The sequence below is a fragment of the Pongo abelii genome, chromosome 11, assembly GCF_028885655.2.
Source record: "Pongo abelii isolate AG06213 chromosome 11, NHGRI_mPonAbe1-v2.0_pri, whole genome shotgun sequence".
Classification (NCBI taxonomy): Eukaryota; Metazoa; Chordata; class Mammalia; order Primates; family Hominidae; genus Pongo; species Pongo abelii.
In genome coordinates, this window is record NC_071996.2 from 25,900,445 (window position 1) to 25,927,191 (window position 26,747).

Sequence of the window (26,747 nt, forward strand, 5' to 3'; positions counted from 1 at the left end):
AGTAAGAGGAGGTTATATCAAGCAAGACTTGCTGGAGGCCCACAGAGACACAGGCCAGGAGGTGCTGACGGGCAGCAGTGCAGGCAGGGCAGCGGGGGCAGAGGCCTGCAGCAGGACAGATGCCTGCAGCAGGACAGATGCTGAAGTTTCTAGAGAATCCAACTTGCGCCTTTGATTATGATTTTGTCCCTTCTTGGGCAAGCTCAGCCCCAGACAGAGAAGCAGAACCCAGAGCACTTATCCCACCCTCAACCTTCCATCACTCACTTGCCACACACAGGGCACAGCCAGGCCTCTCTGTCCCATTGCAATCTGGAAGCTGTGGACTCAGATCCACAGGATCTCTACCAGAGCTTGTGGGGCTCCGCGGCAGTAGGCTGACCCCCATCCCCCAAGGCTCCTCCCTCCAGTCTCTTACCAAGGCTGTGGTTACTCCTTTTCCTCACCTAAAAGGCATCATTTTTCCTGTTCAGGGCAGTACTGTACAATAGTTGGGGATGGGGGAATCTGAGGCATGCAGGGTGGCAGAGTAGCCATGACTATCCTTTGCAAAGCAGCATCATCTCCCGTGGGTTCGAAGGACAGGGAGCCTGCAGGGAGCTTTGCTCTGTGCCACCTCTCCCTGCCATTCCATAGACAGCTGCCTGCCAGTGGGGAGGCGGAAGCACATCCATCTCTCCAGAATTGGCCTCAGCCTGGCTTTTCAGTCCCTGAGGTTGGGCTAATACACAGCTAATTATGAATGTTTCTGGCCCGGGTTCCCTCCCTGAAAAGCTGCCACATTCAGCATGGCTTATGAAGTCCCAGCTATGTCGACAGCCCCCAGATTCCTTGAAGGCTAAGGAGATGCCTCCAATGGCCATTGCCTGCAGGTGCAAGGTGAACATCAGCAGCCTTGCCAGAGTCGTGGGTTTCCTGAACCAGAGATCCGCTGGACCTACAGAACATTGGGACACTTCCTTTTCAGCAGAGTTCTGATGCCTTTAGAATTGCAGATTTGTTAAAGCACCAGCTCTTCACAAAACCTTGAAAATGAATGGAGACTGACCAAAAGCAAACCCTCCAGGACAATGATGTCTGTAGATGGTCCCACCATGAGCTTGCTCCCTCCCTCCCTCTACCCTCCCAGGCACCCAAACCTGCCCCAGGACCACAAGCACAGGAAGTCATGTTAGGGTGCCTTGGCCACAGGACAGAGGATGGATGGAAGTGGCAGTAAAATAAATAGGTCTTTATAGTCAGAAAGCCATGGTGTGAATCCTGGCCACACCGTTTATAACCTGAGTGACTAGGGACAAACTGCTTCATCTCTCTGAGTCTTGGTATTTCCGCTGTAAGATAGGGAACAGTATCAGTCCTGAAATGTGGTTATGAGAATTACAGCACAGAATTCAAGGCAGAAGGCCTGGCACGGAGCCAAACACATAATAAGCACATAATTTACCTGCCTTCCACAGTCGGGAAAGGAGACATTGAGAAACACATTGAAGGTGATGAAGTAGTAGGTTTCTAGCTTTAGATCAATGGATGTCAAGAATCCAGCTGCCAAAGCGCCCAGGTTCTGAGGCCATGGTGGTCAGCTGGTTTCCAAGCTATGGAGTCTTAGCTATAAGCAGTTTGGTAATTTATATTGATGGGGTCCTGGGAAGCCCTCAGCCTCTCCCTTCAATATGTTTCTCTCCCTCGGCTATCAGGGGGTTAAAATTCCTCCATAAGAGTTTCCCTGTAGAGCCACAGAACTGCTCCTTCTTAGAAGCTGTCAAAGAATGATGACTCTAAGGCAATGATGATGTAGTATCACCCCCATCTCCCATCCCATTAGGAACGCCATAGCCTATGGGATTGAGTAAGACTCCTTGGCAGAGCTCTCAATGCTCTTTAAAATCTAGCTCCACATATAGCTTCCCAGGCTCATCTCCAGCAATGTTTTATGACATTGTCACCACATCACTTGCTTAGTTATCCATCCTCAAACTTGCCATGCCCTTCCACAGCTCCTCACTTTAGCCTTTGCTATTCCTCTTCCTGAAACACCCTCTCTTGCATGTTTGTCTCATGGATTCAAGTGTTAAATCTCATCCCAAACCCCCAAAACCCCTTGCAGGTGAGTACCATGTTTCTGCCCAGGGCTAAGGAAAGAGGGAAGGGAGAAGGTGGCTGTCATTTCCTGAACACCTGCTACCCTGTCCCAAGCACTGTGCTGGAGGATTCATAGAGGCATACTTACCTGTTTTAATCCGCAGGACAACCCTGGGACTATGTATTTTCTCAATTTAGAGAGAGGAGAGAACTGAGATGTAGGAAGTTAAAGTAACTTCTTTTCCAAAGTTACAGGGTTAGAAAGTATAACAGGGAGATCTAACCCCAAAGCCAAGGTACCTGCCCATTACCTCACACTGCCTCCCCTCACCGTGTTAAGCATGACAAGTGCCTGAGATGGGGGTTCAAAGAGGCTCTGGTGGTCTCATGGCCACCTCTGACAGGGGGTTCTGGCTTCTGAACTCACTTCCTCGTGTCTGCCCAGCAGCCACACAGATGAGTAACCCACCTCCTCCTTACACTTCCCTCTCTTGGCCACCAGTGCCAAGCAGTCACAAGGGTGCTGGACTTCACTCAAGTCATCAAGCCTGACCTCATAGGAAGGGCCATCTAGGACTCTTCCGTTGCCAGGGATGTCTGCCTGTGGTCCTTAGGTTAGAGCAGAGAGGAGAGAAAGTAGCTCGTGGTGAAAACAGAAGTCACCAAGGGCCTACTACATGGAAATACTTGGCAAGTAAGTGGCCAAACAGGATGGACCCATGTCAGAGTCACCAAATGTCCTCTCTGCCCAGTTGTTCTAAGCCTCCTTCCTGGGTCTTCTTTCTCGGTTTGCCCCCAGGTTCCATGCTACCCACTCTGGGCTTGGCACTCCAAGTCCACTCCATGCATCTCACTCTCTCCTCAAAGGGCCTCATGCTCCCGCAATAGCTCCCACGTTTACATCTTCAGCCCTGACCGCCTTCCTTCCTTCCAACCCTGTGATTCCCTTGCTACTAGATATCTTCTCCCAAGTATGCCAGAGGCATGAGTCCAAAATGAGCTTGATCATCCTTCTTCCTCTTCAACCAGCACTTGTTTTTCCTAATTCCTTTATCTTGCATGACAACACCCACCGAGTTGTCCAGGTCATAAACCCAGGTGTGTTATTCTTGACTCCTTCATCTCATCCCTTGCCCATGTCCAATCAGTTACTGAGTTCTGTAGATTAATGTCTCTCTTATCAGTCATTTCCCTCTATTTTAAGACCACTGTTGTAACTCAGGACTTATCTCTTCTTTTTTTTAGACGGAGTCTCACTCTGTCACCCAGGCTGGAGTGCAGTGGTGCAATCTTGGCTCACTGCAACCTCCACCTCCCGGGTTCAAGCGATTCTTCTGCCTCAGCCTCCCGAGCAGCAGGGACTACAGGTGCATGCCACCATGTCTCGCTAATTTTTGTATTTTTAATAGAGACATGATGTCACCATATTGGCCAGGCTGGTCTTGAACTCCTGACCTCGTGATCCACTCACCTTGGCCTCCCAAAGTGCTGGGATTACAGGCATGAGCCACTGTGCCTGGCCAGGACTTATCTCTTAATGGGTCTCTCTGCTTTCTGTTCCTTTGCAAGTGACAGCAATGGTAGAACTTGCCAGACCAAATCTTATCTTGTTCTCCCCTTTGCAAACCCATCAGCACCCCTGTACAACTTCAAGAGAGAGACTCCTACTTCTTAAATCCACACATGACACCCTAGGGGATCAGAACACCCCTGCTGTCTAGCCTTGTTTCCTGCTGCTCTCCCCGTCATACAATATGATCCGCAGTCCCCAAGCCCCAATCTGTTTCGCACTCTGTGTCACACATACCACTCTCTGCCTCAAGTGCCTTTCTCACCCTGCCCAGCCCCACACTGGACCAACTCTTACTCACTCTTCAAAACCCAGTCCATGTGTGGCCTCCTCTGGAAAGCCTTGAATGGTGCCAGTCTGCTTTAGAGATGGGTTCACTGCTGTCGTAGAATAACACATTGCACCTTCTGATCATCCACCTTCACACTTGAACACGGGCTCTGTTTGGTTCATCTTTGGATTGCGTTTGGAATATCAATCATTACTCCTCCCTGCAGGGAGTACTAAAAACAATGCTGCTGAGAGAGTGGTGTGTGTCCCTGTGCATGTGCACACACACAGGCATGCACACGCACCTCTGGCTGGCCCAGGTCCTGGCATAGGGCCAATTAATACATGTTCACTGAATGCATGAAAGAATGGATGGAGGAACGAACGAATGAATCCAGGGAACATCTAAGAACTCCACTAAATTGAATGTTCCTCAAAGAAATACTTAGATGGGAAAATCACTATTTTTTCTTCATACTCACAGTGACAAAATGCCCAGACACTTTCCATCTTCTCCACTAAACGGGTAAAATTGGGCTTCTGGCCACACTGGCCCTGGCAGGATGGAGGAGAGGAGGTGAGGAGTCCTTCTGAATGGTGTATTTTCCTCTCTTGGTTTTCTTAGCTGCCAACTCTAATTCACAAGTTCAGATGCACCTGAGGACAGCCCAATCCAAAGCGTCCCATGCAGGAACCAGGCCCTCTCACCCAGAGTTGTCAGAAAGGCCACTTGGGAATCACTGCATCTCAGACTTGATGTGAGTAAGAACCCCGGATAACTTTGCTAAAAGCTTTCTTGGCCTCACTTCCAGATTTCCTGATTTGATGGATCTAGAGAGGGGCTCAGAAAACATGATTTTACTGAGCAAGCTTCACAGGTTGTTCTGGTACAAGTTGTTGGTAAATCACACTTTAAAAACACTGCTTTAGGCCGGGCATGGTGGCTCACGCTTGTAATCCCAGCACTTTGGTAGGCTGTGGCGGGTGGATCATGAGGTCAGGAGTTCAAGACCAGCCTGACTAACATGGTGAAACCCTGTCTCTACTAAAAATACAAAAATTAGCCAGGTGTGGTGGTGCGCGCCCTGGGAGGTGGAGGTTGCAGTGTGCCAAAATCATGCCACTGCACTCCAGCCTGGGCAAGAGAATGAGACTCTGTCTCAAAAAAAAAAAAAAAACACTGCTTTAGGTGTTTAGAAAAAGTCCCACCCATTCCTAAGCCAAATATAACTTGCTTTGATTTTTCATAGACCTACTCTGGGATAAAGTGCTCTGAAGATCAAATATATTTAATATTCTGTTCAGGGCCAATGGAAGCAATCACTTCTCCTCAGCTTGGAGATCCTATTAGGAGAGCAGATGACTTAAGTGTTTAGAAGATTGAGATGCGTTTGGAATATCATTCATGACTCCTCCCTGCAGGGGGTACTAAAAACAATGCTGCTGAGAGAGTGGCGTGTGTCCCTGTGCATGTGCACACACACAGGCATGCACGCACACCTCTGCACGTGAACGTTCATCTCATCTTCTACAAACACAATTTTGTCACCTATTTCACCATTTGGGGTAAAACTTAACCCATTTTAGAATAAAATCAAATTTTGGAGTCTAATACAGAGGGAGAGGGATTGCGTAGAAGAAAAACAACACATTTGTGTTTCCACTGTACATTATAAATATGAAGATGTAAGAAACTCTCTGGAGCCTTGCTGTTCATATGCAGAAAAAGCTAAGTTTCATCTGCATATTCCTGTACACATACACATTTAATGTTGTTCTAAGTGAAGAAAAATCACAATTTAAAATTATTAGCATGAATGTTATCATTTCTCTTTACATTGAACAATGCCAGTTATAAGTGCAAATATAAGAGCATTGAACTCACATGTGAAGTCACTTCAAATACAGTTGTATTTCATAGCTTATACATGCATTTTTATTTCATTCTGACCAGAAGAGTGGAAACCCTGCACGAAACAAACTCAACTGTTTCTACTTCACTCTTAATATGTGCATTTTCTGCCAGCACTCTATGGAAGCTGGCAGTTTCCATAATACCTTGTACTGGCTTAGAGTCTCTCTGAACTCTCACCAGAATTCTGCACTCATGGGCATCATGAATCCTCTGTGTGAATGGGACATCAGCAGATGTGTGCATGCTCCATTGTCCCCTTAGACTTCACTTATAAAACACAAGTTCAAAAAAAATTATCAAGAACTTCAAGATGGCAACACCATACCATTAAAGCAAGAATAAGCCCCTTCTGAGTGCAGTGCCTTGTGCAACTGTCCAGGCTGCATGCCCAAAAAGGTGGCCCTGTATGTCCTGTGAAGTCTAGGGGGTATCTTAGACAAGTGTGAGAGATCTAGGGATGAGAAGCTCTTGACCCACATCAGCAAAGGTGAGGGAGAGAAAAACTGCATTAAGGGTGAGCTGCACTTTCAAAAACAGCAGTGTAGGGATGAATGAAGCCAACTGCCCAAGAAGGCTTCCTGGAAGGCCGGAGGGTCCACGAAAGGGGCAGAGGGTTGGAGTAAGTGATGAGTGCCAACTGGGGAGGAGATCAAACCCATAGCACAAGAATTGCAGCTTGAAGTGCCCAGCAGGGAACCTTAGGGTAAGTCACTGGAGAGCCCAGAGGAAGATGAGATGGCCACTGTACAGCAGCCATCCAGATGGCCCCAATGCCACTTCAAATCTGCACCAGCCAAGGGAGGCCTTCTCTGCCCCATCTCTGCTCTCCTCTGCCTCCACCTCCAGCTCTGCAGGCATCAGGAGCCACAGCTGGAGGACTGTGGAGAAGTCAAGAATAAGGCTAGGGAAGCAGAAAGAAGCCATCGTGTGTCCAACCAACTTCAGTCTTTCTGTTCTAAAGCAGATCCCAGCAGAGGGAGAGCAGAAGAATTAACTCTGAAAGAAGTTCATGGTTTTATTGCACTAGATGGGACATTTCAATTACAGAAAAGGAACTGTTCCCATAATAAAAAAGACACTAGAAGATGTTCCACTACCTCAAAGTGACAGGAGCACACATGCTCATGTTTGGCTTTAATAAACAGTTAGAGTTAATGTGTTTTCAGCTCATTCAAAGAAATGTTTTCCTGTGCATACACACACACACACACACACAGTACACACATCACACACACACACACAACTCTACCATGTGCATCCTCTAAGTTCACCTAACCATCTATCCACAGATACACTTGTGTCACCTTTTCTACCATTTGAGATGAAAATCTAACTTGTAGAAGAATAAAATCAAATCTCAAAGTCTAATAAGGAGGAAAAGGGGTTGTGTAAAGGAAAAAAATCATGTTCTCACCTTCACTGTATATTATGAATACAAAAATTTAACATAAGGAACTCCCTGAAGCGTAGCTTTCTTCCACACTTCTATGAGTTTTTTTGTTTGTTTGACTGGTTGGTTGGCTTGTCTGTTTTTGTTTGCTTGCTTGCCATTTGTTTGGGTTTTTTTAGTGATAGGGTGATCATTGTGTTCAGATGTGGACTTGAACCCCTACCAATGTTCCCAGCACAGAATCTAGGGGATGTTTTCTTAGGCAGTCCAAGACTGCCGAGTACAGTTCTTTTACTTGAAAACATTAAAATGCCTTTAGACTCTCCAGTTCAAAAAATGTATGTGCATTAAAAAAACAAATTACTAATATAATATAGCCTCACCAAGGTGCCCAACTGAAGATTTCTGACCACTTCAGCCTGGTGGATTCTGGTGCTTAATCCTGAATCAAAAGAAATAAAATGAACTGTGAAGAAAGAACTAACATAAAGTGTATGTATTTCCTATTTATTTTAAAGTGAGAGGAATTTTATTCCTCTACCTTTTTATATCATGGGAAAAAATATTCTTTTCTGGATTTTAAAACTTCTTATCTACTTGCAACATGAAAACAGGTTTTTAGGGTATTTTTAGGATTTATAGTTCTACAACACAAATAACTCAGCATAAATAAAGGTATTAAATCATCATATATTCAGAGCTTTTGGGGAAAATTAATTGTATTTCCAACAATAATAACATTCAAAACCTTTATATTTCTACCTTAGGCTCCAACACAAGTCTTCCTTCAGGCCTCTTGAATGATCATTTTCCTAACAAAGCAACAACAATGGCAATTGCAAAGAATAATTGTATCAAATATCATTTTTGAGGTCTTTCTATGTGCAAGGCTCTATGTGAAAGTCTTCATTTGTGTTGACCACTCAGTTCTTACCAAAACCCGATGAATTTTACAGATGTAGAATCCAAGGCCAGATTGGTCCCCCAGTCTGTGGCAGTTCACTGAGCTAGGATGCAGCAGAATCAGGAGGCAGCCCCAGGCAGGCTGGTGCTACAGTGGTGTATGTAGTTTGGCCAAACTGCATACCACTCCCTTACAGTGGCCATTTCATAATATGATTGAACCTAATTGTATCACCTGCTGAAGGAGGAGGGTCACCAAAACGGTGGCTCCCACGTCTCCTATGCCCCTGTGAAAGCCCCCAATACAGGAAGGAAAGGATAGTTGTGAACTAGGGGAAATGCCTAGCAGATCAACAAAACCCCACCTAGGAGAAAACAATCACTCATTCCCCGAAGAACTGCCCACCCCCACCACCTCACAGGTCTGAAATTGCAGAATGCCAATGTTTCCAGGGGCCAGGCAGATGACAGAAGCTCAGGCGACTCACACATGTGAAGCAGGGGAATGCTGCAAGCCGTGGGGACATTAGTGTTCCTCTCTAACTGCAGTGTTAGTGTTGCCAGCCTCTCAAATGTTTTCAAGAGATGCAGGAAGTTGAGACTTTTGGGTGAAATAGTACACTCTTCAAATTTGGTAACTTTTTTGTGTGTGTGAGACGGAGTCTTGCTCTGTCGCCCGGGCTGGAGTGCAGTGGCGTGATCTCAGCTCACTGCAAGCTCCGCCTCCCGGGTTCACCGCCATTCTCCTGCCTCAGCCTCCCGAGTAGCTGGGACTACAGGTGCCTGCCACCACGCCCGGCTAATTTTTTGTATTTTTAGTAGACCCAGGGTTTCACCGTGTTAGCCAGGATGGTCTTGATCTCCTGACCTTGTGATCCACCCGCCTCGGCCTCCCAAAGTGCTGGGATTACAGGCGTGAGCCACCATGCACGGCCTTCAAATTTGGTAACTATTTTGTTCTAATTTAATACACTGTGTGGGCCAAACAAAAGCCAGTTTTTGGCCAATCATGTGATAGCACTTCAAGTGGGCTTCTGCATAGCTGAAGGAACAGCCTGTCCAGCAGGTGACCAGTGATCAGAGGCATGGATAAGAGTCCAGTGCAGGATGGTATTTGAATGCTTTTCATATTTGAAACCCTGAATTTAATAAAATTACCCTGGTGGGCTTCAATGCATGCAGCCACTGGAAAAACCTGTCTTCCAGTGGGGTGGGAGGGGTTGAATGCTAGCTTCTCTGAGCCTCAGTTTCTCCAGCTATAGAATAGTAGGGAAGACAAGAGTACTTATAAGTTTACTGTAGGGATTAAAATGCAGTAATACAAAAAATGAGTCAGACTAGAAACCTCATGGTAGGTGTTCCATAATCTTAGTTCCCAGCTCCAGCCAAACAGCTATGTGACCTCGGGCATGTCCCTTTATTTTTCTGGACTACAAATGCACAAGCGCTGGGTTTGGGCCACATTATCTCTGTAGTTTCTTATGTGTTGCTGTTCTGGGATCCCCTGAGGACAACCTTCCGCTCCCTAAGGGTGCAGCCCTGTTGACATTCTGTTCTCTCGATAATTACTAGGATGGCTTTACCAACACAGTTACCTCGGAATTGAAATCCAGCAAAGGAGTCATTAGCAGTTTAACTGCATTTAAAATATATATATATATATATATATATATATATATACATATATATAAGATCTCCAGATCTCCCACAACGCTATCTAAAGGACAAACGATTGTCATTTAAGTTTTGACATAATTATAACATTTAAGGTTAAAATGTTCATTGCTCGATAATCCTTCCTGAGTAATTGCAGTGTTTCTAGCTGAACAGGAGGCTGATAATTGACTTGCCTGGAGGTTGCTAGGGAAGCACTAACTTCACAGGATGAGTGAAGGGAATTAAATCATAGGACCTGGAAGAGACTGTCATGTCTTTCAAAGAATAACCCAGTTAACTACAGCAGGGCAGGGCAGAGCAGGGAGCGCTGGAGCAAATCCAGCTTCCCACCGGAGCGAGACGTGCTATGCAGAGACCAAAGCAGCTGCTGCTGTGCCGGGCGAAAGATGCCACTCATCACGCCCCTCTGACCCCCTCCATATGTGATGCTATTGCTACACTCCATCATCATCATCACATCTCCCCAGGTACCAGTCAGTTTTTGCTGCAAAACAACACAAAATCTCTGCTGCATGACAGTATTATTTCTCACTCTGGTCTGTGGGTCTGCTGGGTTGGCCACCCCTGGGGTTCACTCCAGGTCTGCTCCACACATCTCTCATCCTCAGGCTTCCTGGGCACAGTCCTCTCGTGGTGACGGCAGACAGTCTGAGGACAAGCAGATACACACAAGGCCTCCTCGGACCTCAGCGCAGACTGGCGCACTGAAACTTCCACCCAATTCTACAGGCTGGAACAGCCACATGGGTAAGCCCAGCCTCAGAGGGAATGGAGGGGGATAGACTCCTCCCATGGTGGGACAGGGGAGTGGATATTTGCTGAACAATCATCTAATCTGTTGCGCCCCTAATTACCTCGAGCCTCTCAGGACAGGAATTATTCTTATTCCCTCCCCAGCACACTGCCCAGCATAGCTCTAGAAAAGGTGACTCTGACTCTTTGCTGAAATCCAATCCAATGATACCTAGTGGTGGGGCACTCAGGCCACAGGCTATGATAATATGGAAGTCCAGGTAGGCAAGCTGGCATCAGGGAAATCTGTTACAAATGAATAGAGCTCCAGCTATGTTACACTTTTCTGAGAAGTGGGCTGTGAAAGGAAGTAGTGTCAGGTCTAAAAGTTCTGGAGCCACAGGCCAGTGATTAAACTGTGCACAGAAGAACAATGACAGTAGCCAAGGCTGAGGTGGACACAGGGCTCAAGAACAAGCAGATGCTTAGTCCTGAGAGCTGTGACAGCAGGCAGGAGCAGAACCACAGTGGAGCCAGGATTTCTGAGCAGGACGGGGCTCTCTCTTAAGCTCAGATGGTCCTAGTGCTCTGGGGCTTGGCAGCAGGGTGAGCTGCAAAGACGTGGGCTTTAGTATTGCAGACATCTAGAGCCTGTCATCCATCTAATGGGGTAAGCTTTCTAACCTTCAAAACTTGATTTCTTCATCTGTGAAATGGGACTAACACCCTTTACTTCAAACTGTTTTACTGAGGTTTAAATCGGATGACGTGTTTAAGGTGCTTAGTTCATGATACATGTTCCAAAACATGTTAGCTCTGCCTAGGCCTGCCTCCTGCACTGGTGCATAGATTGCATGTGGGTCCAGTGTCAGAGGCATGGAGAGAAGAGTTAAGTGGGCCTCTAACCACCTGTATCTATAAGACACAAGTCCTTTAGGCTGAACATTTGTGTTGCTGCAAAACAAGTTCATAAGGTCTTGTCCTTCTCTTCCCAAGAGGTACTAATTGCAAACTGATCATTTCTCTTTCTCTTCCCAATATACAGTGATTTAAGATATTATCAGAAACAGGTCCAGTCCTGTCTTAGTCCAATCAGGCTGCTATAGCAAATTACCATATAGACTGAGTGCCTAAAACAACAAATATTTACCTCTCACAGTTCTGGATGCTGGAAGTCTGAGATCGTGGTGCCAGCATGATTCTCGGTAAAGTCCCTCTCCTGAGTTGCAGACGGCTGACTCTTGCTGTGGCCTCCCATGGTGGAGAGTCAGCTAGCTAGCTCTCTGGCCTCTTATAAGGACACTAATTGCGTCCATGAGGGCTTCACCCGCAAGACTGAATTGTCTTCCAAAGGCCCTATCTCCTAATACCATCACCTTGGAACTAGGATTTCAACATAGGAATTTGAGAGGGAAAAACATCACACCGTAGTGGCTCCCTTCACCTCCTAATAATAATACTTTGTATATGATGAAGGGTTTTTCTCCTCTGGTCTCTCATGGAACTGTCAAAGCCATCCAAGGAAAGACAGGTGTTATAGACTGAATATGTGTGTCCCCCTATAATTCATATGTTGAAACCCTAACCCCCACAGTGAAGCTATTTAGAGATGGAGCCTTTGGGAGATAATTAGATTGAGAAGAGATCATGAAGGTTGGGCTCCCATCATGGGATCAGTTTCTTTATAAGAAGAGGAAGGAAAAACTAGAGCTCGCTTGCTCTCTCCACCATGTGAGGCACAGTGGGAAGGAACCGTCTGCATGCCAGGAAGAGGGCCTTCACCAGGGCTGAATTGGCCAGCATCTTGATCATAGACTTCCAGCCTTCAGAATTATGAGGAACAAATGTCTGTTTAAGCACCCAGCTTATGATCTCTTATGGCAGCCCAAATTGATGAAGACAACATGTAATATTGTCCGCCTTTCCAAGATGAGAAAAATGAGGCTGAGATTGATTAATAAGTGACTTTCTTGAAATCATACAGGACAGTCCTCCCATTAGTAATTGACTTCCTCTAAGCCAGAAGCTATTTAACACACAAACCCTTCTGAAAGAGGAATTGTACTCCAAGGCTGTCTGTCACCTTCTTGAGGTCATGCTCACCTGGTCAGGGGATTTTGACAAGTCATGACAACCAATTGTTTCCTCAAAAATACTCAGAACACATCGACTACTTGGCAGCTTGACAGTATTTTAAAAGAAATGCCCATTGTTCAGTATCTTGAAGAATGATATTAATAGACCCAAATTTAAGTGAAAGATCATGCAAAATGTAGAACTGGCTATCTCCTAGGAAACTGGAAACAGGGAAGGAAAGAAGATAAAAACCACTGCGGATGTGATGTTTCAGGAAGGAAAGGGTGAGGGCAGTAATATCCTTTCTGGGTTTTTGTTTGCTTGTTTTTATAGCACATACCTTCCTATCATTCTGCAAAAATTCTTCATATATCTTATAGTTTTATCTTGGAAGGAAAGGATCAACAGCTTATTATCATCTTTCCTCTAGCCTCAGGGGAACCCAAGATTTAATCTTCAGGTGAATCCTTCTTGCAACACTAACTTAAGGAATTCATAGAGGCATAATGGATCCAACATAACTGCTATATACAGATTGAGCTCCAGGGCCTTATTACTGAGGTTGCTTAGTTCATAACCTACAATGGATGAGTAAGTAGTAGCTGATAAGATATGGCTGAACTGAGAATAGACTCTGGTCAGCAACCCGTGAGAAAGGAGTAGCAAGGCGTAAAAGCCACAAGTCCCCAGAACTGATCGCTGTCTGTGCCCACTAAGCTTTGTTTGTGACCATAAATGTTACAAGTATACAGTGATTTCAAGACATGCTTGGGGACTGCCAAGATCTCTGTTATGTTGTTGATGTGTGTGCTGTGCTAGTGCCTTTCATGTTCTTTCTTAAAGTTAAATTAGAGCTGGGTGAAGCCCATAGTGTCTCATGAGTTCAGCAGTCAGTGTGAATCCCAGACCATTGCTGTCAGTGAAGCAGACTGGGCAGTGGGATCCTAGACCAGTTCTCAAAAAGGGAACTCCTCTGGTATTGCACCATTAGCTGTAGGTACTCTTGATTGCCATTACCCTCCTCCTCCTCTCTCTAATAGAATTCCTAGGGGTTGGGCACTCCAGGGGAAAGATGGATCCAGCCTCAGCTGAATCACATGCCAACCAAGGCTGTCACATTCCTCTTGCTGGTGAAGGTTGGTGGGTAGGCATTTAATCAGCTGGCTAGATAGACAAGAGGGGAGGGCCTCAAAGGTTCCCAAGAAAATGATCCTTTCTTTTTAAGAAGGAAGACTTGGAAGAGGTGGCATCTTTTTGCATCTGGACATTGCTAGGTCTGACTGTGATCGCTGGAAAGCAGTTGCCACTTATGAACAAGAGGGAGCCATCCAGAGGGCTAAGGTAGCACACTGAGGAGAGTAGCTATTAGCAAGGGAGACTCCTTTTGATGTGATCGCTGTGCTTCTCCTTGTGACAGACCTAGAGCTGCGCTACTACTAAGCTTCTTCTTATATGCAATAATACACTTTTTTATCATTCCAGCAAACTTGGATTACTGTCTTCTCTTACAGCCATGAGTGCCCTAACTCACAAGGTCAGTAAGTGGTGGAGAACTTAAGCAAACCATTATCTCCCCAGCTCCACCAATTAATGACCCTGTGTGGTCAGTGTATTAGTCCATTTTCATACTTCTAATAAAGACATACTTGAGACTGGGTAATTTATAAAGAAAAAGAGGTTTAATGGACTCACAGTTCCAGGTGGCTGGGGAGGCCTCACAATCATGGCAGAAGGCAAAAGGCACATCTTACATGGTGGTAGACAAGACAGAATTAGAGCCAAGAGAAAGGAGAAACCCCCTATAAAAACATCAGATCTCATGAGACTTATTCACTACCACGAGAACAGTATGGGGGAAACTGCCCACATGATTCAATTATCCCCCACCGGCTCCCTCCCACAACACATGGGAATTATCCGGCCTACACTTCAAGATGAGATTTGGGTGGGGACACAGCCAAACCATATCAGTCAGTGTGCCAGACAAGGACACTGACCATACAGGGTCAGTAATGTTAGTTATCATAATGGGATAATCTGGTCTGGAGATGGAATGGCATCAGGAAACCAGGGGCAGAAAGTTCCCAGTATGGAAGCAGAGACCAGAGGGGACCCGCCATCAAAGCAGATGGGAGTGCTTAGTTCCACTAAGCCAGGCATCCCTGTTGCCACTAATTTTGCACTGACCCAGCAAGCCTACAGTCATCTGACAGCACCAGGTTTGAAAACTCCCAGGTAAATATATGCAGTTTATTTGAGGATAATTACTGGCATAATATGAGAGCCTATTTTTGTATGGGTATTGAACAGGGGAATTCAAAATGTATGGGCTATGAAAATCCTAACCACTGGGGACTCTGGATCAACTCAAGTCACACCCAGGAGATAACTGCTAACTCTTCTACACTAAGGGCCAGCTCTACAGAGGGAAAAGTATTTTTTCATATCCTAGAATTGAGGTCCTGATCATATAATTGACTTACATATTACATATAACAATGCAGCATTTGATCTAATTGAAAAGTAGCTACTAGAAGTGAAGGTGGTTTTCCATAAGAAAAATAGCTGGTATTATCACGAATAAAGTGAGATCACGGGGCATTGAGTTGAGTCAGTTGTTTCTGACACTTACATATTTGATTTTCATGCCTCTTTTATTCTAAAATGCATAATCCATGTCACCCAACATGGAGCTGGACTACTGACTACTCTTCTTTTGAAAGCTATGCTAATTTGAGACATTCTTACCGGGCGCATGGCATGGGTATGGGTTACAGAGAATGTGGATGATCTATTTCTCAGGAAATCTCTGAAAAGGAGGACAGTCACCCATCTATCTGAGATTTTGCAGGGCAACAGGCCTGTGGGCAGGCTCGAGGATGGATGAGCCGATCTTCCAAGGTTGCCATAGTCAGCAGCTACAGACTGAGGAAAAGCAGGCAGAGTTGGAGAGGGAAGTTTAAAAAGCTGTTTTGCAAATGCTTCTCTCAGGTGGGAAACTGCTCTATAACCACCACAAGTTTCTGTAGGTTTTTTTTTTATTTAGTCTTTCTTCTATACCTTGGTTTCATATGCACACAAATAGACATACAGACAAGGTCAAGGAACTTCCTCAGACAGTCTTCTACCTGTCTCTATAATGCTTTAGTCAGCCAAAGTATCTTTTCAGTGCACCAATCATATTAAATAACTTGAGTATCCATGAATTACATCTATAACTGGCACCACTTAGAACTGACCGCAGTTCTCCTTATAATGGCTGTAGAAGAGACTCTTCTCTTTAGGATGGATAAGCTGGCATCTCCACTTGACCAAGTGGTGCTATCTTCAAGGCATTTACCTTTTTTGAAAGGCCTCTTGCCTCTTTGGGACCTGGTGGAGAGTTCAGCATTCCATAACCTTAAAGAGGCAAATGAAAGTAAATCTGTGTGCAAAGGTTGCGAATCTCAAGCGATGCCCTCTCCACAGCTTAAACTATAGGATCTTGACTTGGCCCTAAAACTTTTACTTGTAGTCCACACATTCAGAACAAAGAAAAAAGGATTTAGAGTTCATTGCATACCTACAATGAACCAGGCACATTTGGTATAAGTTTTACAGGTAAATTTCAGGAAAGAGCTCACTTTCAAGAGAAGTTAAATACCTTGCACAAGATAAACAACATACTGAATTCTTAGGTGCCACCTAGAGCACTGTGCGTGGATTACCTCATTTAACTCTTATGCAAACCTAGGCAATACCTATCTACTCATCCTCATTTCACAGGTAAGGATTTTAAGGCTTAGAGATATACAGCTTGCCCAGATAGGTGGCAGGGTTGGATGCAAGCACAGAAGTCTGATGGCAGGGCTGCTGGCTCCCTTTGGGTCCCTACACAGCCAGTAAAGGGAAAAGACCCAATTTTCAGCCAAGTGTGTCTGACTCCTGCAGGGACATTCCCTTCACTGCATCATATTGCATCTCAGAAAGAAGATAATGCAATTGTCTGGGAAATTGAGATATATTGAAGGTTTGCCATGCAAATTTCAGGCATTGGATCTTAAGGGATGGAATGAACATTACACAGCACATGAAGACTCTCCCATCATCACTTTCCATTCTAGTACTTCTCTTCCCCTGCCCCTGGCAGCCCCATTTTCTCCCAGAAAGAGAGCACTATGGTTAGAAGGGACAAGAGGCTGGACGCGGTGGCTCATGCCTGTAATCCCAGCACTTTGGGAGGCCGAGGGGGACAGATCACAAGGTCAGGAGATCAAGACCATCCTGGCCAACATGGTGAAACCCCGTCTCTACTAAAAGACAAAAAAAAAAAAATTAGCCAGTTGTGGTAATGGGTGCCTGTAGTCCCAGTTACTCGGGAGGCTGAGGCAAGAGAATCGCTTGAACCCGGGAGGCAGAGGTTGCAGTGAGCTGAGATCATGCCACTGCACTCCAGCCTGGGTAGCAGAGTGAGGCTCTGTCTCAAGAAGGAGGAGGAAGAAAAGAAGAAAAGAAGAAGAAGAAGAAGAAGAAGAAGAAGAAGAAGAAGAAGAGGAAGAGGAAGAGGAAGAGGAAGAGGAAGGAAGAAAGAGGAAGAGAAAGAGGAAGAGGGAGGAGGAGGGAGAGGGGGAGGGGGGGAGGGGGAGGAGGAGGGGAGGAGGAGGGGGGGGAAGAGGAGGAGGAGGAGGAGGAAAGAGGAGCATGACTCCTCTAGACTGGCATCATAGGCCAGGAGTTGAATCACTGTTGCAAGCCCTAGTCTTAGTCTAGAGGAGGACATGGCTCTTTCTCTCTGGCTGGGGAACAAAATGACCTCTACTGCTTGTTTAAATACAGAACCACCTACCATCAGACCTCATTCATGATCCCCCAGTCAAAATCTCCAAGGTAAGCCACAGGTATCTGTACTTTTAAAAAATTTTCCTCAGGGCTTTGAGTGATATTTTTCTGTATACTTCTGCATTATTTGAATCTCTCACAATGAAAATGAAACTATTTTTTTCTAAAATAAAGTAAATGAATCACAGTGTGGTGTGTATGTGCATATGTGGCTGTCTCCCAAGCCTACCAAGTCTTCTGATGTGTGACCAGATTTCAGGCCTGCTGCTGCTGTTCCATTTATTCCAGGCTGTTGCTGCTCAAAGCTGTGACCTACTGCTTCTATTAAGCCTTTTAATGAAAATCTAAGAAGTAGTATCTACCCTGACAGCGGAGACCAAAGAAAGAGAAAAGTTCTACAATAAAAGTGAATTAAGGTGCAGTTTAAAATACAGGAAAGGGCACAGACTTTGAAGTCAAAAAGCCCTGGGTTTGGATCTGCACCCTCCCATTGTTGCTGGCTCAGCATTTTTGGACAAATCGCTTAATTGCCCTGAGCCTTGCTTTTCTAGCTAAACTCTGGAGATAATAATTTCTGCCTTGCAGGATGATGGCAAGAATTCAACACAATAATGCGTATAGCATGCCTAATGCATACTCAATGCTAACAAAATGGTAGCTATTATATCATTAGTCTCATCAAAATTATTATCATTATTATTATCAAAAATTTCAAAAGTAATTTTTATTAGCATTAATAACCCTTCATTTCCAAAGAATGAGTGAGAAAGAAAGAAAAGACATTTCAGAAGACTTTAAATGACTAGGAAGGAACAACTTACAAAGTATTCAAGTACAGCAAGCACTGCAGGCCACTGCAGAGACTTCTTCACACTTCTGGAGAGCTATTTGATCCACCTTTTTTTATGATGTGAGTTCACACGGCAAGACCCTGCATTCCTTCTACAGCTGGTCTAAGGCCAAGCACAAGGGTGGCACTCAATAACACAGTCTTATCTCCTCTCTCTTTTGAGAACTGCCTCAAGAGAAGAAAATCAACCACTCTCCAGGTAATTTTTGTGGAAGAAAGGCAGCATCAAAAATTGGAAGGTGCTTGTTTAACTTTCCAAAGAAAGAGGCATCATGATCTTTTCATGTTCTGTGGCATGTGTAGTATCAGATCATATCAACAGAGAGTGCAGTGGCATCAGAAGGAGGAAAGGGGAATCCAGCAGAAGGGTCCATCTCCTGCAAGTGGATTGTCAGTGGGGACTGGCCTGCTAAAGTCATCTTGTCATACCGTGACAAAAGGAGGCCATCCAAGGAGCTCCTGCTAGAGACAGATTCAGAGGAAATCACTCTGATGGATGACAGTGGGCTGTGGAAGCACCTGCGGAAAGTCAGTGCTAAATAGCAGGAGGAGGAAATAATAAAGAGGGCATCACAAGACAAGTTGCTGAATGAAAAAATATCCTTTAAAAAAAGCAGAGTTTCTATAAAAAGGACATCAAGCCAATAGTGACAAAACGGAAAGCTGCACTCAATTTAGTCTGCCGTGGACCAGTCCTAACAGCTAAAAAGCCCCTGACCTTTGCCTGCAGCTCAACCTTCAAGACAGGATGGAACCCTTGGCACCCCGCTGCACTGCCAAATTTTGCTGAAGGGCACTGAGACTCAGCAAAGTTCAGCACCTTGCTCAGAATCCCAGTAGGTAGACGAGAACCCAGTTCTCCCTCCTGCCCTCTTTTCTATTTGTTCAAACCAGCTCACACCCCAAAAGGAGGTCCATCTGAACACAAAACCTTCAACTTTCAATGCAGGTCACCAGGAACAGGTGATCTTTTTTGCTTAAGGGTCTAAGGAAATAATGTTTGGCTGGTAGATAACAAACAGCCCCCAGGGAAACAGGTCGACCATCAAGGATGTGCGCTGGGAGTGGTGAGAAGGATCTCACCTATAAAGACAGGCAGTTGGGTGGGGCACTCTGCCATGGCATTTTTAATGACCTCTCATGCCATCTCTTATTGATCTGGTGCCCAGGTGCAAGGTGGCCTTAATCTGGGAAAGGTGGTGAGAGTTGAAAGAGCATTTCACGAAAATGCAGGACACAACTGGAGAGAAAAGAGAAACCAAAGGCCCAGCACTTCCATATCTTTCAAAGAAAAGCATTTTTCTCCTGAACCCTTTAATTGTCTTTCCAGGTGGGTGGAACCTCAACACCTTGAGTCATGTGTGGATGTGCAGGTCGTTCATCTATGACCTTGGGGAAGCATTCTTTCCACTCACTTCCCCATTTGTTTCTCAGAAGAAAGGGGAAAGGGGGAAACTTCTTGCTCTCTTTTAATTTTTAATGGTTTTACTAACCGGATAATTTTTGAAATATCCTCTGGTGTTTTGAATATCCTGGCTTTTTGGTGTTTTTTTTTTTTTTCCCAATTTTTTTGTGTTTTTTGCTATTTCAGCCCCAGGAAAATAAAAGGTGAATGCCACCTCAGGAAGAAGGTTATGACACAGGGAAAGCCCTGTAAGGCAGGAAGGAGAAGAGGAACACAGTCTTCTTGGCTCCAGGAGGGAACCTGAGAGAAGCAACAGAGAGGGAAAGAGAGGAACTCTCCCCTCTCTCTCTCTCTTACTCTCTTCCTTTCTCTCCTTCACTTATGAGACCAAATCTGAAGCAGAATCACAGACAAATTTTGGGAGAATACTATAAAAATGAAGCTTGGTGTGTGCTTTCCCAGACACAGATGGAAAACTTTCAAAAGCCCTTAGACAATGACTCCATACAACATGGCACCTAGGTTGGACGTGGCCACAGGTTGGAAATGTCAGAGGAACAAGGCAAGTCAGAAGAGGGAAAAGGTCACCCTCCATATTCCCCAAAGCCAAGGCTAATGTGCAGAAGATCCTCAGTGTCCTGTGGGCGTGGAAAAGGTCATCAAGGACAGCTGGGACACAGACAGACCAGGACTCACAGGCTGAAGAGGGAGCCCATGGAGACACACATACCGCACCCAGGAGCTGTAGTTTGGGCCGTGCTGGGATAAGGGAAGACAGAGGGTCCCCACTCCAGGAGCTCACAGTGGTGGCCAACCCCATGGCCCATGAGGGCCATTATTCTGCCTCCTGACAGTCAGAAAGTAGACTCTGCCAGCACCACAGACCAGATCGGGGAGGGCACCAGCAACAGAAGCCAGCACAAAACCCACAAGGAGCCCCACCGGCTGTGGATCCAGCACAAGTGAAACAAGCCCCCAAGAAAAAGCAGACATGGCCATTTCCCAACCCAGTGGGCAGCAGCACCAGAATTCCAGTCTTGGACCACACCAGCCATGCTGCACTGGAGAGCTATGAAGGACCGCATGACAACAAGCACATCTAAGCCTTTGTTCATAGTTGACACTTCATAAGTAACACCTGACATGAGCAAAACCTACCAGAAACTTTGCCCTCAATCGTGTGAAAGGCTGCTTGTGTCAGAAGGTCCCCCTCACCCACTCTCTGGTTCTCCTTTATTCACAGTTCCACGTGGCCCTTCACTACAAAGGATGCTGGAGTAATCAGCCTCTTCCTCAGAAAAGAGTTCATGATAACACACAAGCACAAGCCTAGAAGACAGCAATTCCATGTCCATAACTGGATCCTGCTTTATATTGGGTTGTGTTTTATATTACTTGAAAACTATGAGATTAAGTTAATTAACCACTCGCTATCCTCTATCAGGACAGCAGGTCATGCAGAGAGGCTTAAGAATTTATTTTTAAAAATCTAAATGGACTTGGTATAACTGAGTCCTAAATATTCTCAAACAGTGTGCTCTGGTTGAGAAAGCTAAGTTTCTTAGCTTTGTGGGAAGGGTTTTCGGTTGTCTCTGAGTCCCCAGATACATTTATTAGGCACAGAAATGACAGGCAGGACAGTATATTCCACAGCACCATTCTCCACTCAGCTTTGGACTCTTGGTTCTGCCTCCTAAGCCCCTCCAAGCTCCCAGGGGAAGACAGTGCATGAAAGGGCAAAGCCATCTGTTGGCAATGCTCCTCCTCCTGTCAATCCCCAGACACATGGCTTGTGGGTCACAGGAGCACAGCTGTCCAGAGAGCCTTTTGTGGGTCCACACGGATGGTCTTCTCAGTGCTGTGAGACGGAGGTTTTGAGCTGTTTTGTAGAACTGGCAGAATTCATTCAAAATGGTGCTTATAGGTTACCTCACTCTTTTCTATCTCTAGCTAGAACAGCCTGACCCTGGAAGAGCAAAATAAGAACGTTCTCTACATTAGCTTAAAAACATCCTTATCAATAACTTTTCAGGTAAGTGGTAAAAACGAGTCTGAACAAATCATTGGCTTAGCCATTGCGTTAGGCAATTTCATAAAAATAACTTTAATGTCATTTCTTGCACAAGTTGGGAGAAGAACATAGAAGCACTACCTTGATGTTCAGCCCAGAGAAGGGGAGGCAGCAGTAGCCCATGGCCTCCCAGGTTCACTGTGGTGCTGTTCAGCGCTGTCCTGTGGAGCATCTGCAATGGCCCTGCTGGGGTTCACGCAGCACCTGCAGAGCCCAGAGATTCCTGCCTCAAGATCTTCTTTGTAAACATAATAGATGGCTTTGCAAACATAACTCTGAAGTGTGGTGTTTATAGATCATTCTTTTAAAAATCTTCAAGGATATGTCAACAACTATTTGAACAGGGAAATTTTAGGAAGTCAACTTTATTTGTTCACAGGATAACTTCACACCAGTAGTTTCCACCTGCATCTGTATAGCCAGGGGCCCTTCTCCATTCAGGGAAAAGCTTTAGAGAAATGTTAAAGAAAGAAATATTGCAAAACCTCCTGCACTCTTTTCAGGAGGAGATCATTTTAGGAAAGCTCTCTTTGTGGTTGCATTCCAGTGAAATACACAACAGAGTCTTAAGAAGGGAGCTTGATACAGAGCAGTGACTGCTTTGCCCCCAGATTCAGGCACTGAGTGGCTGTGAGTGTGCAGGAATAAATGTGAGCATCTCCAGCTCAGCGGTGGCAAGGACAGCTACATCTCTGTGTCCTAAGCACTTAGCAACATGTTTGACTTATAGTGGGTACTAGAAAAAAGCTAAAAGAATGAGTGAATGGATATACAATCTAAACTCTGGTTTCCTTGTCTATAAAAAGGAACAACAATTATAAAATTCCAGGTCCTGCCAACCTCAGGCCATGAGCATCAGAAAGTAGGGTACGCATACACACTCATTATTGTGTCTTTCAAGCAGCCTCTTCAGATGCATGCTTTTGTACCCCCATCCACTCCTGAACTCGGTGTTCTGCGGTGTGAGTCACTCGTGGAGAGTTGGTCTTTGCAAAAGGACTTGACATTCTTGGAGAGCAGGAACCGGCCATGTTTATCTCTGTGTCCTCATGCCTGGTACTGATGACCAGAGCTGTTTTGAAAGGGTCCTGGGGGGCACTCCCCCAAGAATGTCTCTATGAGCCCAAATCCTGGTGGCCACATGCTGTTGGGGCCTTCAGAAGCCAGAGCATCAGTGGAAACTGACTTGTGCCTGAACACCAGTGGTGAAAAATGAAGTTAAACATCTTCATTAGGAAATGTCAGGCACATGAAGGAGGAAATGCAGAGCAGCGAAGAGTGGGCACAAGGAGCATGTATAATGAGGCCCAGAGCTACGGGGTGCCAGCCGCAGGGCTGGGAAAGATTCAGCTGACTTCTGTGCAGCACAGAGGGTGGAGAGCCTGGGGCTGTTAGCATCCCAACTTCCCATCGTTAACTCCTGTTCCCTTTGACTGCTAAGTAGATCTCTGCTCCCTGGCTGTTAGTGGAGGAGTTTGTCAAGATAAGAAATGCACTTGGAAACATTTTACATCTTCCACACAATTGGCTTGTTCACAATGTAAGTTTGCCACAAGCAAAGGCATTCAAGCTTTCCCCAGACACTGCGAGCCCGCAGTTCGTACTCAGATCTTGAAAATACTTACCAAGCTCTCTGCTTTCCCTTGATTTCCACAGAAGGAAGATAGGGGCAGGGTACCCACAGACCTTCATCAAAGCAAGAGATATATAAATATATTGCTCATCTTCAGCAGGAAATGGTATTTCCATGTTATCTTTCTCCAAGAAAAAAAGAAACCTTTTCACTTTAAAGGCACCCATGATCTGCCCGGCCAACTTAAAGCATTTTCTACATCAGGATTGGCAAACACGTGGCACTTATAGCACCAGCGCTCCCTTCTGCATCCATGATAGGCATTGCTTACCAACTACTGCACATGGAGATGCAATAATTCAGCTTCAGAATCCTTCTCAACACTGTGCTTCACGCAGTCACTGTAATCAAATGATATTAGTCATGGAGCCCCTGCTATGCTAGATACTTCATGAGCTAGCCCTCTTACCTAATCTCCTGACACTCTCAGTATGCATTTGCTACTTTTTCCTGCCCCTTCTTCTGATAACTGGCCCTAATTTACTTTGAGGGACCACCCATCCTCCACACATCCAGTTCAAGTGGCTCAGGTGTAATCATTCTACGCCTGGCTCTGGGGGTAGATACATGAGCAAGGCCCAACCAGTCAGAACATCGAATCCCCCTGGCTTGAGACATTAGACCAGGGATACTCATGTGGTCTAACCTGGTCCAAAAGACTCAATCTTGGAACTCAAACCAGAACAACTGAGAACAAATACACTTACTTTACATCTAGACCCAGACTTGCAAATGTGTGAGCCTTGAGCCCGGAAAAGAGAACTTCCCTGAGGGTCACAGAGACACTGAGAGAGAAAGTTTGCATCCCGTTGAGTCACCGCATCATTTGATTCTATGTCTTCTGATGTTTTGAAGCCAGGTCTACCTGTGCCCTGTTTCAGATATATGAGGCAATAAAGCTCATTTTTTAAAAGCAACTAAAGTCAACTCGATTGAGTTTCTGTCACTTGTAACTGAAACAGCCCCAATGGTGCCCTCACTCACTTCAACTTGATGATTTCCTTGGCTGGTAATGGACTCCAACAGCAGTGAGATCATACAAAGCCACCAGGACCTACCCTAATGAAGTGAGTTGAGGCACACTTGTTAGAGGCCAAGGCCACACACATACGCCCCACATCCAGAAAGCTAGTCCCCACCCCCCACAGGTCTCCCTCAGAGGAAGTAGTCATAGAAGGGCTGTTACAAAGAAAAGACGTCTCTGCAAGTGGAAGCCTTTCATCACAGGCACCTCAGAGCCATCCAGTTGTACAATTCCTGAGCACAACCATGTCTTACGGGTCAGCAAGCCTGGCACTGTTGCTGGGATTCACCAACTGCGCTTCCACAGACATAAACTGGAAAAGCAAGCCCAGGACATGACCACTGCCCACGATATAGATCCGTACCACTTGCCTTCGCCTGCTGCTGGAATCACAGTAGATTCTCCTCCAGTAGTTCCTGGGTGAGCTCTTCCTTGCACCTCTCATTTTCTGCCCCATGTCAACCTTCAGTGCCATCTTCCTGCCCCATTGTGACTCCCCAATATCCATAATCTGACTCTTGACAACTCTGCAACTGTAGGGCGTGGCCCAGCTGTGGGATCCCCTTTTTTGGTGAAAAGCTTCCATTTTTAGTTTCTTAAAGAGGATCTTGACACAGGTCCAATTTGTTCTGGAGTCTTTGGTTTCTATACACGAAGGCAGATCAAAAGTTCCTTGCAGACATAGCTGAGTTTGCTTATGAGGGCTGGATCAGAATCCCTGTTCCCTATTATTACAGAAGCCGTAAGAATACCAATGTTCTCCCCAGTGGGGCAAAATTGAGGGTTAAAATGTTCATCAGGAGTTGCCAGAGATGCATGATTCAGGATTCAGACATTCTGCACACCGATGACAAGAAAGTACACATATTTCAAGTGTTAAATCCCTATTCTTTTCCAGGGAGCTCACATTTCAGCGATCATACCGAATGGGGACATTTGGGCTTGTTTCTCAGCATGGACCAAGAGAAACAAAAGAGTGCAATTTAGCTCCCACTGTTAATAACAGATGCCCCCTTCCGGATGCTTTGTCAAAACCTCTTAAGGAACACATGTGTCTCACTCACTTCTTGGCTATATCACTCTTCTGGCTTCAGCAGGAACACATTTCATGCCCAGGAGAAAATGCATCAGTGAGAGAAAGACTTCAGTGTTTCTATAAACAAAAACAACTCTAGCAAATCCCCATAGAGAATTGTTTCCTTTCACATGAGAGACCAACTTTTAACAGCTTTCAAGTAATCTTTGAAAATATATTCATTTTTGGAAACTAGTTTCCACCAGGATACAAGACATTTAGAAGAAACCAACTATATCACTTTTCTGTCCTTGGAAACTACCCTTGCAAGCAAGAACAATTGTGAAACTATTCCTAGTGGTGATAAGACTTTTGCCCAATACAAGCTATTTTCTTTATCGCATTTCTAAACTCCCAGATAGTTTACAGAAATCATCCCCCTTCCCTCTATTGAGACTGCCTTTGCAAAAAAATTATAACTGAGAAAATTACGATCTTGCTTCTAACCTCCGAGTTGTCATGGTTCATTCCTGGGCATAGTCTGAACTAACTTTGCAGGGAACTTACTCTATAGTTTCATTTTGAAACAAGGACGATAAGAGCTCTTCCCCAAAACAAAACTCCTTCTTGCCTGGGAACGATACTGCCTTTGCAGGGCTACCAAATTAGCCACAAGATTAGAAATTGTGGTTTAGGAGTCATGTAGTTGGAGGTTACAAGATTCTGAATCTCCCCAATTTGCTCCTGAGGATAACATCCCTGGTGTAAAACCTAAGACCAGTGCTTGAGATATTTTGCAGACCCTGTACTCAATGGATCAGCTGGTACCACTCAAATCGATAAACTGGCTCATCTGGTCTTGTGGCCCCCACCCAGGAACTGACTCAACACAAGAAGACAGCTTCGACTCCCTATGATTTCATCTCTGGCTCAACCAATCAGCACTCCCCCCCACTTCCTGACCCCCTATCCACCAAATTATCCTTAAAAACCCCAATTCCCAAGTTTGTAGGGAGACTGATTTGAGTAATAATAAAACTCCAGTCTCCTGTACAGCCAGTCTGTGTGAATTAAACTCTTTCTCTTATGCAATCCTCCTGTTTGATAAATAGGCTCTGTCTAGGCAGCCGACAAGGAGAACCTATTGGGCAGTTACACTAACACCACCTCTGCTTCTGCTCACAAGTGAGTGCCTTAGGTACCAGGTCCTGCAAGGTGGAAATGACTGGTAGCCCTTGTCACTATCTCTGCTATCCTAGGCTCTCCCCTATGGCACACAGGTGGAGGCCAAAACCCACATTTCCCAGACTGTTTTGCTA